This window comes from Camelus dromedarius, chromosome 2 (genome assembly GCF_036321535.1).
Source record: "Camelus dromedarius isolate mCamDro1 chromosome 2, mCamDro1.pat, whole genome shotgun sequence".
In the NCBI taxonomy this organism is placed as follows: Eukaryota; Metazoa; Chordata; class Mammalia; order Artiodactyla; family Camelidae; genus Camelus; species Camelus dromedarius.
The window spans coordinates 117,493,404-117,510,454 of NC_087437.1; positions in this window are offsets into that span (position 1 = coordinate 117,493,404).

The following is a 17,051-nucleotide window of genomic DNA, read 5'->3' on the forward strand; positions in this document are numbered from 1 at the left end:
TGTTGCCGCACAGTCTTTGTAGTTGCCATTTTTAATGGCCACATAGTACTTCTCTGCGTGGCTTTGTCATTCTTATGCCCCTTACTGTTGTCTCGCATTTTAGGTTAGTTCCATATTTTTTTCTGTAAGAAAAAAATCTTTTGACACACATTTTCCCTTTGTTTGGAATCCTTCCTTATGATAGGTCCTAAAAAGAGACATTGTTGCATCAAAGGGCAAGACCCCAGTCATGGACTGAATTGTGTCTCCCCCAAAATTCATGTGCTGTCCTAACCCTGATACGATGGTATTTAGAGGTGGGGCCTTTGAGAGGTAATTAGGGTTAAATAAGGTCATAAGAGTGGGGCCCTAATCTGAAGGGATTGGTGTCCCCGTAAGAGGAGGAGGAGACACAGAAAACTCTCTCTCTTTGCACTCACAGCCATGGAGGAGAGGCCACAGGAGCACAGAGAGAGGAGGCAGCCTCCTGCAAGTGAATTTCCTGGCACTTTGATCTTGGACTTCCAGCCTCCACTACTGTGAGAAAATAAATGCCTATAGTTAGAGCCATCCCTCCCATGGGATATTGTCTGGCAGCCTGAGCAGATTATTACAACCCCTTTATACACAGGCATTAACTTACCTATAAATTCCCTTGTCTATGAACAGCTATCTGCCTTTTTTTCTGGCTGTTTTCATGAACTTCTCTGTGCCTGCACCTTCACAATGGACTTTTCTGTCATCTATAAACATAGGATATTCGAATGTGCTTCCCTCATTTGAACAATTTTTGAAGATATATGCCAGATCCTAACACTGACATCCCATAATTCAAAATTATGAATTTTGTGTCTCTAAGCTTATCTGTAAAAGAGTGGTGCTGTCATTCTGATTATTTCTTTTTCTCTTTTAAAAATCATTCCTTTAACATACTAGGAAACAAACAAATGACCAAATGAATGAACAACTGAAGCAAAGAACAAAACTGAAAAAAAAACCCCACACCGCCCAAACCAAAACACCCTAGAGTTACAGAAATTCACGTCTGGAGGGGAGGCTGCAGCTCAAGTGGCAGAGCACGTGCTTAGCACGCACGAGGTCCTGGGTTCAGTCCCCAGGACCTCCTCTAAAAATAAATACATAAACCTAATTACCTCCCCTTCCCCACAAAACAAACAAATAAAAACTAAATCCATGTCTAAACCATATATATATTTTAATATAGACATTTCTCAAAAGTATATTTTTATACCTTAATACACAAGGACTGTTATTTAAATACTTGCTGCTGTGACATGATTTGTGTTCATTTGAAAAATAGAGGGAAATTTTTGGAGCACAAGGGATTTTTAGGGCAAAGAAATTATTCTACATGATACTATAGTGGTGGCTATATTATGCATTTGTCAAAACCCATAGAATGTACAACATCAAGATGAACCCTAATGTAAACTATAGACTATGGTTGATAATAACGTGCCCACGCTGGTTCATCGATTGTACCAAATATGCCACACTGATGAGGGAGGCTGAGGGTAGGGGAGTATATATGTGTGGGTGGGGAGGGCTGTGTGCAACTCTTTGTATTTTCTGCTCAATTCTGTTGTGAACCTGAAATTGCTCTAAAAGAATAAAGTCTATTTTAAAAAATAGAGGAAACTTTTAATAAAACATTTTTCTGTCCTGTGAGTCAGCAAACGTGAGTGAAAGTCATATGATAATTAAAAATGAATAGTTGAGAAGAGATTTAACTTCATTGGGTGATCTGACTTCTAAGATAATCCTTTGATTTGCTCTGGGACAAAGCTTCTCGGGGGCTATAGACGTATCCCACCCATGGAAGGCCAAATTCGCTTCAGAACCTTTATTTTGCTATTATCAGTTGAACTTGAATAGCCAGTCAAATAGTCATTGATTTTCCAAGGTTCCTTTGGACACAAAGACTGAGACACTGTCCGCATCGACTTTTCCAGTCATTGGTTTGTCGAAGTCTTGCTTTGAGGTTGGCTGCTGCTTACCGTGGTCTCCCTGTGGACCTGCATTTGGGTTCTCACATGAGCTGATATTGTCTGAGAGGGACAAACACCTTCTCTGCTTCTTGGGCCTGCTTTCTGCTCCTTCTGAGACTGGCTATCTGGCAGCCAGCGTACCGGCAAGGGCTTTTTGAGGAGTTAGGGAGGGAAATTTTCAGATGATCCGAAGTTGTCACTTAACAAAATCGGCTCATAAATTCAGTTAGCCCTTCAGTCAATTTCCTGACTACACAAAATAGGTGGGGGGTGGGGCTTGGTTTGAGTTTTCACCTCCAGCAAAGAAGGGGATTCTGGGAGGCAGGAGGCGGGGAGAGGGGAGAGGGGAAGCCGACAAGCAGGTGTGGACATTCACCTGTAAAGCCAGCAGGGGTGCTCCAGCGCGGGAGCTCCTGCGAGGAGTAGGGAGCCCAGGAAAAGCCACGCCCCAGTCCCCCAAAAGGACAGGAGGCTGCAAAACTCGTTCAGCTGCTCCATCCCCATTGATGGGGACGTTAATTTCCTCCTCCTTCCCTCCAGCTCCTGAGAAGACCCTGCAGCACAAATGGGAAAGCCTCAAGGTGGCTGCCTGGGGCGGGAGCCGGGGGCACTGCCAAGTGTGCGATGAATCTGAGGCTCCCCTGATCCTTCACCTCGGGCCGAGAGACAGGGTCGAGGAGGCGGGGCTCCAGGCACCGGAGGCATCTGCCTCAGGCATCTTCCTCTCCCTTAACTTCGTTCTATCAATCGATGGACTCCGCAGTCAAACAGGCAAAGATTGGGGAGGCCTAGAAGAGGAGGACTTGGAAAATCTCAGACCTGAGGTATACAGCTTCTGGCACAAAGTGTTGGATACTTAAGTCTTTCTGCTTTATTGGAAAACCGCAGAGAAACTGTGCAGGGCACGCAGCTGCTCTTCGCTTATGATAGTTACGAGGAAGCAAAGGAATGGAGAACCCTGGGGGGACTTCCTTGTCACTGGTAAGCAATTGGTTCTCTCAGAGGCCTATGGGAGTAACAGGGCCGCAACATGAATGAGTGTAACCGGCTTTAAACTCGTTGTTTCAGGGCAAATGTGGGCAGGTGCAAACAGCGACCTGCAAAATGCAAACTTTAGATCTGTTCTCTGGAAAACGCACACTTCTAAGCTTCAGGGACCAATGGAAGATCGCGGTTACAGCTGGCCACACGTCAGGGTAGCGCCAATGTACTCATGACTTTTTATTTCATCATGAAGATAAAAAATTGTAATGTCTAGAAAGATGTGATTTATGCCCTCTTAAAAGCTTAAAATATTATATGTTTTATTTAAAACAATATATATTTATTATAAGGAATTAGCTCACATCATTATGGAGACTGAGAAGTTCCAATATCTCTCCAGCTGGCCAGCTGGAGACCCAGGCGAGCTGGTCTGTGTAAGGTCCCGTCCGGGTCTGAGTCTGAAGGCAGGAGGAGATTGCTGTTTCACCTCAAAGACAGTGAAGCAGAGGATAAGGATTCTTTCTTACTCAGCCTTTTATTTTATTCAGACCTTCCACTGATTAGACGAGGCTCACCCACACTGGGGAGGGCAACCAGCTTTCCTTGTGTTGACCAGTTTATATGTCAATCTCCTCCAGAAACACTGGCACAGACATACCCAGATTCACGTTTAACCAAGTGTCTGGGAGCCCTGTGGCCCAGTCCAGCTGAGGCATAAAAACAGCCATCACCCCACACTTGTCACTGTCCTCAGCTCATTTTTGGGTCACTTCTCCTGGTTCATGGAAGGTTTGAACACTCAATTCATTCTTATTATCTGGGCACATGCTGAGAAAATATTTTTATGTCTCTGTCTAGTTAGGGTTCTCTGAATACATCTTACTGAAACTTGGGACTGGGGCTAAAAGAACAAGGCTGGGAGCTTAGGGGTGATGGGGTAGGGGCAGACCTTTCTGAGAGACTGCCCTCCCTGGAGGCGTGTGTTTATATTTCGAGCTGGGGCCGAGACTCGGGACCTTCACTCGTCCTGGGTCCGAAGCTGGAGACACTCATCTTCTCGCCTTCTTAGAGTCATTTATTTACATTCCGAAGGATAAGAACCCAGGATCCTTTCCAAGGAGGGTTTATTTACCTTAGGGAGTGACAAAGGTTCTTTCCTTGACCAATTTTAGTCAGAGTCCTGAGCCTTGTCCTAGATCCATCGGAGCATTTCCTTGTAGAAGCCAGTTTTGGCAAGAACCGTGCTAAGTCAGTTTAACCAGAAGGCCCCGTCCTTGCTATCTGACCCAGTTCCTTGTCCTCCACCATCCCCCAGATGGCGTCTGCTCGCCCAGGCTGCCTTCAGCAAGACCCTGATGGCTTAATTTGCCCAGCAACCCCCGACCCCTGATGCTTCCTCTCAGTAATTTTCCCTCCGCTGTCCCCACTCAGCTCCCTGGCTGTAATTCCCAATTGTCCACATCATACTCAGAGTTGAACCTGGTCTATATGGAGGTCTCATTTTTTCCACAATTGCAGTCGTTCTGAATAAAATCTGTTTTTACCACTTTACCATCCAACTCTGTTTTTCCTTAGACAAGTTTTAATTTTCCTTTTTAATAAGGGGAGGAGGGCTCCTATACCAGCCGTTCTATATAACAACTCAGATGCCCACATCTTCATTTGCAGCTGCAGTGTGCACAGGGGAGCATCTGGTGTGGCCCCCATTGCATCACCCCGGGGACAAGAACTGGGCTGTGCGGGGAGGGGTGTGGTTATTATAAGTAAGTAAAACTTCATCTGTTCTTATTCTGGAAACTCACATCTACCTCCACCTTAACATGAGCAGATACGGCTACCGAGCACCGAGCACTGTCTTCAGCGCTGCTCTTCCGTTCTTGGTGTTTCAACGTTCATGTCAAACCCGGCACGCCAGCTTCCCAGCTCCTTCATTTCCTCGCTGCTCACACACCAGGTTTTCTCTCCTGCGCCTCAGCCACCTGCTCCTTTGGTCATTTCTTAGACCTTCAAAATTTTAATCCTAAACGTGCTCCTCTCAGACTCCCACTTCTTATCTTGACTGGCTTGAGCCCGCTGCCCTCGCAATGCTTAGTCTACACTGGGACCACCGGTTTATTCCTCCTTTTTCACTATCTTTTTTTTTTTTTTTTTTTTTTTTACCCACTTTAGAATTCATGGTCCTTAACTATAATCACTCGCTTTGCAAACACCCTCAGCTCTTTGCCCCTCTTGACATCGTTTGGCAAACCTCCAGCCTTGGCAGAAGTAAAGTTTCTGACTAATTCACACTTGCTTCCAAGCAACTGAATGTGGCTAGAAATGTTTGCCAATAGTGCTCACTGGTCCCACTTTGAATTCATTTCATGATTTCCCTTAGTTCCTCAGCACTGCCCGGCTACCCTGTTACTTCCTCTGGTCAATTCTTTCTCTCACATCTTCACACTTTCTACTCTTCCTTGGAGCTGCCAGTATCCTTGTGCATCAGTCAGTTTTTGGCGTGTAACAAGCAAGTAGAAAATCCCCACTACATACAACAGCCAGTATTTGTGATTGCACCTACTAAGCCATGGATCAGCCAGGTTGTTTGTTCCATGTGTCTCTTCTTATTCTGGTGGCCAGGGAAACACTCTTCTCATGATGGTGACAGAATCAAAGAGATCAGCCCAGCTGGGTCAGATCATTTCAATTCTCTGTTCACCTCACATTCACTCACATTCCATTGGCCAAACTAAGTCACAAGAGCAAGCCCCACATCAGCATGGTAGGAAAGTTTCCTCCTCAGGTGGAGATGTTGGAGGAAGGAAGTAAATATTTGCTGAAGGATAATCACTCCCAATTGGTGATCTTGCTTTAATTCCCTGAACAATCAAAAGACAACTATCTTATATTTTCCCCACCAAATCGCCAGCCCCACAATAGCCTCTGTCTGACTCATACCCTGTACCTACTTTCTTTGATAGAGTCTGCTGTGTCAAAACCACCCCCCACCCCAACGTGCTCTGGATCTTCTCTCTACTGGCTACTGTCAGTGGCTTCCGTGCACCATCAACATCCCCTTCTTGCTTGGATCACTGCCATCGGCAGATGTGTTGTACCACCTCCCACACCAAAACGTTGTCCTTCTTTGACTTTTCATCCCACTGTAGTCATCAACCCAATTTGCTGTTCTTTGTAACAAAAATCCTCAAGAGTTGTCCCAAATGACAATTCCTACTGTCTCATCTCCCTATTCCAATAAGCTTTTCACCTCCATATTAAAATCACACTGGTCAAGGTCTCCAACAACCACCATCTTATCAAATCCAATGGACGCCTGCAGCCTTCATCTTGCTTGACCCACTGGCAGTATTTGGTACGGTTGATCACTTCCTCCTTGAAATCTCTCATTTGGTTTCCATGAGGCTCCATTCTCCCCCTCCCACTTTACTAACTTCTTTTTCTATGTTATCTGTTTTGTAGGATTCTCCTCTTCTTGTGACGTCTAAATGTTGGTTCATTCTGGGCTGAGTTTTTATTCCTCTTCTCTATCTACAATCTTTTGCTAGATGGTTTCACATTTTACTTAGTCTCATGGCTTTAAAATCCATGCATAAGCTGATAGTTCTACATTTTTATATTTGTCCTTGACTTTCCTGCTAAACTTCAGACTTGTTATCCAATTTACTACTTATCTCATTTTGCTGTTAAATAGATGCCTCAAATCTACCTATCTCCCCATTGCCCATCACATCTACTGCTTCCCCAAATCTACTGCTCCTCGTTTCAGTAAATGATGCCACCTGGAGTCAGGCCACCTGGCTTTGGTTTTCCTCTTCAAATTTTTTATACATTTTCTTATTGGAAATATCCTTTAAATACATCTGGAATCCATCTACTGTCACCACCTCTGTGGTTGGCAGAATAATGGCTCCCCTCAAAGACGTCCATGCTCTAATCCCCAGAACCTACAAATGCCACCTTACATGGCAGCAGGGACTGTGCAGATGCACTTAAGGTTACAGACCTTGGATGGGAGGCTATCTTAGATTATCTAGGTGACCCAGGTTAATCATATGAGTCCTTAAAAATGAAAGAGGAAGGCAAAAGATGGATCAGAGAGAGATGACATGAGAAGGACTCAACCACTGTTGCTGGCTTTGAAGATAAAGAAAAGAGGCCATGAACTGAGGAACGCTGTAGCCCTCATTTTAGAGTCTGCAAAGAAAGAGGAACCTTGGCCCTGTAGCTGCAAGGAACGGAACTCCGACAACTCAGATGAGTAGGAAACAGTTTCTTCCCTAGAGTTCGTTCTGGACTATAAAGTAATAAATAAGTGCTGTTTTTAGGCACTAAGGCACTAAGTTTGTAGTGAATTGTCACAGCAGCCATAGAAAACTAATACAACCTCCATTACTATCAGCCTGTCAAAGGCAACACCATCTCTGGGCAGTAGCCTTCCAGCTGCTTCTGCTCCATACATTAACCAAAGTGGTATTTTAAAATTTAAACCAGGTCATGCCATTATCCTGCTCCAAAGCTATTCTGCTCTAAAAGCTTCTTTAAAAATTTTTTTTTTTAAATCCGATTTTTTTCATTATGACGCAGAAGTCTCTCCATGTCTGATGCCTGGGTAACTTTAGAATCTTGAATTCTTTCATGTCCTTCTCTCTCATTTTGCTCCAACCATGGAGCTCACAATTTCTAAAACAGGCCAAGCTCACCCCTGCCTCAGAGCTTTTATCCTTGCAGCAACTTTTCCCTTAAATCCATGCTATTTTCCCAGATAGTCACCAGGTTGGTCCCCTCATTCCATTCAGTTCAGTGCTAACACAGCATCTCCATGGGCAAGACCCTTGGTTGGCTGTATCTATAATTGTCCCATGTCCCACTCCTGTCACCTCTGTTCCTTCACCTGTTATATTATTTTTGATAGCATTTATTAGTATTCAAAATGAGTGTGACAGGCTCATTCCTTTGCTAGTTTATTGTCTGTCTCTGCCAGTAGGAAATATGTTTCATGAGGGCCTCTAAAAGTTTGTCCTGTGTGTTGTTGCTCTGTGCACTGCTGGCCAGAACAACTTCTGGCAGGTAATGGGGGTTCAATATATTTTTGTTGAATGAATGAGGAAGGGCAGAGTGTAGCTAGAATATCCGGGTCTTTGATTCAATGAATCCATCTCTCCCACATTTCAAGGGCTTGGAGAGGGAACAGAGAGACACGCCTTCAATTTTCTACATGGTTAATTGTTTATCAGGCAGGTTGACACCGCAGTGGCTCACTGGGTGGAAGGTCTCTGCAGAGCTTGGAAGGCAGTGGGGCTGGACTAGACGAGCACGTTGCTCATGTCCCAGCCCAGCAGGACCAGAGCTCAAGGGGGCAATTCACATGGGGGGAGCATCTGGTGGTGCTGGTCAGCTGCTGCCCCAGGGATCTGGGGCTCAGAGGTGTGAGAGGGCAAGGCATTTTGCTTGCTCCTTTGATTTTCCGCTGAAATGTTTTTGAATATGATGATGGCCTCCTCATACTTACAGAATGATCTGGCCCCATGCTGTCACAGCCTACAGGAGAGGTCACCGAGTTTGCCCTTCCAATTAAGTCACACATCCAGCATCTTTCATTTCTGATGACACTGCTGAAGTGCGGAGACAGCAGGGCACGTGGTGTTAAAAGATACTTACTCACAGAACAGCTCCTTCGTCTAGGGAGGGTGCCCTCGGGTCTGCATGGCCAGCAGAACACCTCCATCTCACCGTGCACGTCTTCCTGCTTATGTTTCAGGACCCAACTGGCACAGAAAGACTCGAGCTTCTGCAGCCTGTTCATTTACACCAGGAGTTTTCTTGTGGTTTTGACCAAACATTTTTTATTATGACTGCAACATAGAAATTTACATTTCTTTCTATAAAAATATTTTGTCCTGTTCAAGTTCTTCTGCTGGTACCCATTTCCTGGATGGAGTAGCATTTTGGAGTGCATGTTGACTTGAGGATTCCTGTCTGTAGCGATCTACAGCTTAGGAGTCTGCACAGGAACCATGCCTTGTGGTAGACAATGATGCATCCTGTCATCCATTGGCGCTGACTCTGCGCCGGGCTCTATGCTAAGAACAGCACCATATATGGACGGTGCCTCCTCCTCCATTCTCTTTCCCACTCAGTCTAGCTTCTGTCCCTGGTACATCAGGGAATCAGCTCATGGTCACCAATGACCACCATCTTGTCAGGATCCAGGACATCCACATGGGTTCCTTCAAAGGTCCTCTTGGCAGTGTTTGGTCCAATTGACCACTTACTTCTCCAGAAACACTTCCTTCTTTGGCTCCCAGGTTGCTTCATTCTCTAGATTTTCTTCCTCTCTCAGATTGCCTTCCTTATTGCTTGTTTTTACCATATGACATGTTGGAGAACTCTTGGTGGTTGCCCCTCCTTCCTTCTTCATTTATATTTTTCCCTGCGGTGGTTTGCTATGGTCCCATGACTCTAAATAACATCTACAAGGTCCTGTTCATCCCTCACCTCTTCCCTGAACTCTAGTCTCATATATGCTGCTGCTCCCTTGCCATCTTTGTTTCAATGTCTACTAGGCTTCTAAACCAGAAAGTCTGAAACACAACTTTTGATCCCTTGTTATAAAATTTTAAAAATTCTAGAAATATTCCTTGGTTCTCCTCTTTCCAATATGGCCACATCCCGATCCATGAGCAAGTCCTGCCAGCTCCACCTCCATAATGTACTTGCCCAGCCTACCCACTGGGCTCATCTTAACAGCTCCCAAGCATCAGCGCCACCTCTCTAGGTACTCTAGCCTCTGTCCTGGTCTCCTTGTCTTCAGCCTAGCTCCAATATATGCCATTATCCAAATAGTAAGGAGAGTCTTTCAAAATGTAAATCAGATAAGACATATTCCTTTGTTAAACCATTCAATGGCTTCTCATCAGATTTAAAGAAAAATATCATCCAAGCTCTCTTAACATGGCTGCACCTCATTTTTCTTACTTCAACGGCATGCCTACCCTGACATCACCCATCAACATACTTACACAACGTGACCTTGTTTGGAAATAGGGTCTTTGCAGACGTAATAAAGTTAAAATGGGGTCATTAGAATGGGCCCTAAATCCATTAGGCTAGTGTCCTTACAAAACAGAAGATTTGGACACAGAAACACATGCACAGGGAGCCCCATGAAGACAGAGGCAGAGATTGGGGTGATGTCTGTAAAAGTCCAGGATCAGCAAGGACAGTGGTAACCACCAGAAGCTGGAAGAGATAGAAGGTTCCTCCCCCAAAGTCTTCAGAGACAGCAGAGCCCTGCTGGTACTTTGACTTCAGTCGTCTGGCCTCTAGAACTGAGAGAGAATGTCTGTTTGTACAGACACGAAGGTTGTGGTCATTTGTTACGGGAGCCCCGAGAGACTGACGCAGTGCATCTAAGGAACTGGACAGCATCCGATGCTCAATGTAAGTACAAATCGCTGTTTTGGTTGTTGTTGAAGCAGCTTATTTTTATTTTAAAAAGTGGCTTCCAGCAATCTATATGGAGAGACAGTGCATTCACATGCTTCTCAATAAAAACAGGAATGCATGAAAAGCCTCGCTCCTTCTTCTGTCCCCATGTTTCCTCTCCACAGGCAATGCGTTTAAATTAGTTTCTTGTGGATTATTCCAGGAGAACATTGTGCATATACAAACAGTTCAAGGACATATTCTGCCCCCATTAAAAAATATCATAGCATGCTATACACTCTGCTTGGCACTTTGCTTTTTTTCACTCAATTATTTATCTTGGAACACTTTCCAAATGAATATATAAAGAGCATTTTGATTCATTTTTACAGTTGCAAAATATTCTACTGCATGCTGGGAAGGATGATTTATTTAACTGACCCTCTCCTGACGGCCATTTAGATAGCTTCCAATATTCTGAATAATGCTAATAATGCTAAATAATGCTGTAACACATAAATTTGTATTTGTCATTTCATGTATTTGTGACTATTTGTAGGATTAACTCCACAAAAGCAAAATAGCATAATCCTAAAGGCATGTACATTTATTTTTAAAAATTATTTATTTTATTGTGATTAAATACACATAACATAGAATTCCCCATTTTAATGATTTTTAAGTGGCACTAAGCATAGCGTACATTTCAGTGGCTTTAAGTCCGTTCACATTGTTGTGTGACCATCACGCCATCCATCTCCAGAACTTTTTCATTTTCCCAAATTGAAACTCTGTGTCCATTAAACGTTACCCTTCCCCTCTTTTCCGCTTCCTGTAGCTCCTGGCAACCACCTTTCTACTTACCGTCTCCATGAATTTGACCATTCTAGGTACCTCATACAAGTGGAATCATATACTGTTGTCCTTTCGAGTCGGTGTATTCCACTTAGCTTGACGTCTTCAAGGCTTTTCATTGTTGGAGCATGTGTCAGAATCTCCTCCCTTTTTAAGGCTGAAAAATACTGCGTGGTATGTATATAAGACATTTGTTTTATTCATTCATCCATGAATGGACATCTGGATTGTTTCCATCTTTTGGTTATTATAAATAACGCTGCTGTGAACATTGGTGTTCAAATATGCATTCAAGTCTCTGCTTTTCTTTCGGGTGTGTACTCAGAAGTTCCTCTCTGAGCCTGGATACTGGAGAGTCAAGGTTGCCACCTCTTGTGTTTTCCTTCCCAAATTTATAATGTCTCTGTTTTCCTATTTTGTTTTGAGTCAACAATTCAGTGTGCTTGTCCCCGAGAAAATGTTATTGGAAGACAGGCTTTGATCTGATGGATGAGTTCACACATCTGTTTGCATCTTGTTCATCTTTTATCCCCAGCTCTTGCCACAGCACCTGGGACACAGTAGAGGCTCATAAAACATTAGCTGGATGAACGACTGAATTTACAGGAAGCTGGAGTCTGCAGCTTACCCATCTGGTGAAATAACCAACGCCCAGGCAAAGAGGGATACTCTGAGACACAGGGACTCATACATTCACTCATTCATTCATGCATTCATTCAACAAATGTTTATCTTTTAGACGAGGGGCATGATTCCCTGCCCCGGGGAACTTCCAGTCTCATGAGGGAGACATACCTTGGACAAATAAACAGTAACTATAAACTGATAAATACCAGGAAAGAGGGTGCAGGAAGGACTCAGTTGCATGGTCCCAGAATTGGCTGGTGCAGAGGTGGGGCGGAGCTCTGCGCTCAGTCACTCACCTTGGCGTCCTCCGAGCCCTGACACAGGTCCCCAAGGGGAAGGACCAAGGGGCCCAGGAATCTGCCAACCATGATACATTAGAGGCCCTGGGTTCTTAGAGCGAACAGCTCTCTTCCAAGAGAGAGCAGTGCATTATCTAACACGCTCTGCGGGCAGAGCCAGCAGTTTGGATGGAGTGTGCTTTCTGACACCATTAAAATTTTATCTGCTGAGACTTCTGTTCCAAAGAGGCAATAAACTAAATATTTAAGAGAGCTCTGAATTAAAATTGATAGGCGGACCCAAAGAAGTCTCCTACTTTGTAATTATAAAAATTAGCATAGTTTCCACTTCATAAAAATGTACACTTACAGGCTTTATTGGTTCTCATTTTATGGTGGCTTAGCTAAATCTGAGCCCTCAGAGTTCGGAATTCTAAAAATTTTATAAAAAGCGTGACTTCATTCTCTTCTTTTTAAAGCTTTAATTTCTTTTCTCCTCTTTATGAAATGATGGGCCAGTTTCCAAATCCTCTTAAGACTTTGGAATGCTTATTCTGTTCTATTGGTTTTCCTTTTTCGTCTCCTCTCTTTCTCTCTCTGCAAAATATAAAATTTGAACCCTAAAATAAAACTCCTAAAATTAAACCCTAAAAAAAATCTAGAACCTGTATTCTCTTTACTAACACATTCCATAAAGTATTGAGGGCATAAGACAAAGGAGACCGTTTAAAGTCCCTTCTACTACAAGAATATTATAAAAGCCAGTACGTTTAAAGATTTAATCTTTAGTGATCCTCCCTTCATGTGACCGTAACATTGATTTCAAGGGGGTCAATATTGTCAGTTTTCCGTTTGCTTTTTTTAAAATTTATTTTTTATTTTTATTTTTTATTGAAGTACAGTCAGTTACAATGTGTCGATTTCTGTGTACAGCATAATGTCCCAGTCATTCATGCACATACATATGTGTGCATTTTCATAAAAGGTTATTACAAGATATTGAATCCATTTGCTTTGGTATAGCAAATCTACCCATTGTTTATTCTTCCTCCCTGATCTCTGACGTTTGTGGACCCCTCATTTCTTCACTGGTCTTGGACAGTGTTTCTCAAATGTTCCTCTGTGTCCTCTTTGCAGCAGAGAGAGATGTGTGTCCCCACGGTTCTGGGGGATCACCCAGGATGACTTGCCAAAAGCACAAAATTTTTGTGTAATCTCATATTTCAGTTTCCCATTTCCCCCATGATTTGCATGCTTACCATATTCCTACTTATTTTAACATGAAATTGTCTATTTTCCCAAACCCTCAAATCACGCTGGTCCTTTGGGATGCTGGGCCCGACAGCCATGCATCTGAGGAGCATTGGGGGTACTCGGCCCAGCTGAGCCGCACGGCATCTGGGGGTAGGACTTAGCCCGAGGTGGACTGAGAGTGCCACACTCTTGATGAGAGGGCGAGGACCAGAGCCTGGCCTCTGGTCGCCCCAGGAGCCTAGCAACAGGCTGTCTTGATAGTTTCTTCAGTCTCCTTCCACATCTCCAAATGTCATCTCCTTCCTGAGGTTTCCTGTATTATCCCAGCTAGAGGTGGACTCTCCCCTTCCTTTAAGTCCATATGGCAAAAAGCAAATCTGAACAAAACAAAGGGAGACAGAATTAGTTGGAAAATGATGGAATGAGAAAATTCTTATTTTGCAATGATCACTATAACCGAGTCAGCTGAAAGTCATGGGATGAAAGTTGTTGGGGAACAGGAGAGTCACACGGTCTTGGAGTAACCCTCCCTGGGTTATTCATTAATCACAAGGGGAAACTTCCCTTCCCAGCCCAGCCATCTGTCCGCATCAGGGTCATGCGAGGAGCTGACATCATGGGCTCATGCTCTGATGCAAGAGGAAGGGCCCAAGCATCAAATATTTAGCATTCTGGCCCAAATTGTTTTTAACCTGAATCTAACATTGAGGACACAGGACAAACTCAGACTGTAAGACCTTCTACAAAACAACTGGCCTGGATTCCAAAAATATGTTACAAAAAAATAAAACAGAAACATAGGCAAAGAGCCTGTTCTGGGTACAAGGAGGCTAAGGGACGAGTGACAAATACAAGGCATGATCCTTGATAGGGCCTTGGATGACCAAGACACTTGAATATGGACTGTGTATTTGCCAATATTATTTATTAGTGTTAAATTTCTTAGATGTGACAATGAGATTCAAGTGATGGAGGAAAACATCCTTTTTCTTAGAAAAAAATATTTGGGGATAAAACATTTGGGAATGAAATGTCATAATGACTTCAACTTACTTTCAAATGATAGGTGGGGAGAGAGAGAGAAAACACGTGCAAGTTGGGAAGATTTAACTGGTGAACTGGGATCAAGTGCATAGTTGTAAACTTTGGCTTGTTCTGCAGGTTTGAAGTTTTTCAAACTTCTGCAAAAAAAAAAAATTTAAACACCTGCGTAGCAACATCTCCATCTGCAACTCTCGCCTGGCAACGTTAACCTTGCCCTCCAGTTGTTTGTGGGCGTTCTACTGCCCCGATGAGATGCTGCCTTTTCTAGGATGAAGTCCCATCTCGTACACTCTCCAGGCACCCACAGGGGCTGATTCGTGGCTTTCCACACAAACTGTGTTCATTAAAGGTCACTTACATGAGTGCCGAGTACTCAATCTTCACCTGTTGAATGAATGAATGAACCCCTCCACCCACCCTAGGGCAGTAAAATGGCTCAGTTGCTGTTGCAAGGGGTAAGGAATTTTAACCTCTTGGGTCCTGAGGATCTTGTGAGCCTTTCCAGTAGGCTGGCCCCACATTTGGGATGCTGGACTTCTTGGCCTCGAAAGCCTGACCTTCATCTATACAAGATGAGATGTGTGTGCGTGTGTGTGTGTACACCTTGTGTGCGGGAGTGCCCCAATAGGCTGAGAGTTATGTAATAATAACGCTTTTATAATCGAGGAGGATGATGCACTAAGTTGCAGAGGCTGAAGTTTTTATGAAGTTCTGTTTTGAGGACATAGGGCGTGAACAATAGGAAGGAAACGCACATTTGAGTTAACGCGATCACAGTTTTTAGAGTGCTGTGTCTACCCAAGGCTCAGGGATGCTGTGGGCTTTTCTCATGCTCATGAGACTTGGGGAGACTTGATTTGTTTTCTGGAGGGGCTCAGTGATGGAGAGGGAGGGCTCCAAACCTTCACACGGCTTGTACCCTGTTTTACTGACTCCATCCTGGATGAGGTGGAGGTGGACGTATACAGTTTCTTCACTGAAGGGCCAGGTCTATTTTGGGAGACCGCTCCCCTTCCCTTAAGAGGACTGGTTTCTCCAGCATGGCCCCTCCACAGGGCTTGAATTCTGAGAGCCTCCAGGTTGGTCTGGATGCTAGTGGAGAACACCGCTGCTGCTGAGACCCCAGGGGAAGGGTCATTACTCTCCTGGGGGTGCGCAGACCAGACCCCCCACCTCTGGTTCAGTCCAACCATACAGGCAGCTGGCCGCCTTTCTAGCTCACCAGCAAAGCTGGCACACCTTGCCAAGAGAGTGCTATTTCTTTTTGGCGACAACGCAGTTGGTCTCACCCAATGAAAGCATGTTACTCCTATTACATGACCTTGTCATTGCCCCTTGCAAAACAATAAGCCCTGGCATCATTGTGCCCAGCAGTGCCTGGCTTCTCCCCAGGACCAGCTTCCATTACAAGTGCCTCCTCACTGGCTATGAATGGGTTTCTCTTCGCCCACAGGCAGGAGAAAGTTGCTCTAAAGAGATTGTTTTACCTCTAAATCTTCCCTGGTGATGGTACAAGGGCGGTGATAGGGGATATTATAAAGTATAACCATAGCCCCACATTATGTACCACTCTTTGTTTTTGTTTTTCCATTTTGATTCCATTTTGATGCTTTGATTCTACTCTGGACCCATGGGGACCAGCGAGGGAGAGGGCAGATGGATGTAATTCCCCAAGTCACACTGCTGTCTCTTTCATTCTGGGTCCCATTTTGTCCCAATGCTTGGCTTACTTGAATATTTAAATTTTACTTTATATTAATTTATTTGAACAGAAATCACATTTGCATGATACAAAATTCAAATCAATACAAAAGGCGTACTCTGAGATGTCTCCGCCCAACCCACCTCCCGCCTCCCCTGTGCCCTCCACTTGCCCTCCATGTCCATTCTCTACCCTCTTCTGCCTGCTCTGCCTGGAAGCTTCCCCATGGAGCACACAGACCAGGTTTCTTGGCTCTGTTTAGCCAGTGGGAGATGCTGACAGAGGTTCCTGAAGTTGTTGGTCTTGGGCAGTTAACTTCCTCTTCTGCTTTGTTAATCCTGCCTTGACTGGGTACAGCCTCTACAGTAAACTCTTTTCTGTTAAACCCATCTGAGTGGATTAACTGCTTATGGTCAGACCCAAATTGACTGAAGGGAGAGAGAGCAGGGCTCAAAGAGGTCACTCAGCTCTCTCGAGGTCACTCAGCTCTCTCGAGGTCACTCAGCTCTCTCAAAATCACACAGCTCCTTGTGGAGCAGAGTTCTGCTGTGGACTGAATGTTTGTGTCTGCTCTCATCCCCAATTTATATGTTAAAGCCCTAACCCTGAATGCGATGGTATTGGGAGGTGGGGCCTTTGGGAGGTGATTAGGGTGGGATAAGGTGATGAGGGTGGGGCCCTGTGATGGGATTAGTGCCCTTATAAGAAGAGGAAGAGACACAGGGGTTCTCTCTCCACAGGCAGGCACCAAGTAAAGGCCATGTGAGGACATAAGAAGAAGGTGGCCCCTGCAAGCCAGCAAGCAGATTCTCACCAGAAACCAAATCTGCCAGCACCTTGATCTTGGACTTCCAGCCTCCAGAACTGCGAGGAATCAAGTTCTGTTGTTTGAGT